Raw genomic sequence first — 440 nt, forward strand, 5'->3', positions numbered from 1 at the left:
TATATTCCTCTCTCTAGAAGAACCCTCCATTTATGCCATGCTGTATTTTGCTGGGGATTCTCCGAATATGATTTCCCAGGAGGCTACAACACGGGGAAAAGGTGAAGAGAGCGTCTTTCACTCCCTGCCCGCTTCTCCCCATGCAACCCCCCCCTTCTCCTTCCCCTGGCTTCTCCCCCTGCTTCCCTGTCCCTCCCGCGTCTACATTACGGATGGTCGAATTAAGCAAAGGGGAAAAATAGTGGTCGCGAGGACGCCTAAACCATCCATCTTCGGTTCGGCTGCGATACGTAGAGTCGACGGAAGCGCTGACCCGTATGCCATTAGCGCCTCTATGGTACTTTCCTTTTTTATATAAGGTGATGGGGATTTATTGGAGGCTAAAGGGATTGACACTTTTGTGGCCCGAATGTTCTGGTTGAGGGGTTTGAAGAGTTCAG

The 440-nt window shown here is 50.9% G+C and overlaps 1 protein-coding gene across 2 annotated transcripts in view; it reads left to right on the plus strand.

Moving 5' to 3' along the window:
• The window catches only part of LOC119593063 (dopamine receptor 1-like), a 143,952-nt gene that overhangs the window by 47,431 nt on the left and 96,081 nt on the right, over positions 1-440 (plus strand). The gene's annotated exons all lie outside the window — the stretch shown is intronic.

The sequence above is a fragment of the Penaeus monodon genome, chromosome 31 (genome assembly GCF_015228065.2).
Source record: "Penaeus monodon isolate SGIC_2016 chromosome 31, NSTDA_Pmon_1, whole genome shotgun sequence".
Lineage (NCBI taxonomy): Eukaryota > Metazoa > Arthropoda > Malacostraca > Decapoda > Penaeidae > Penaeus > Penaeus monodon.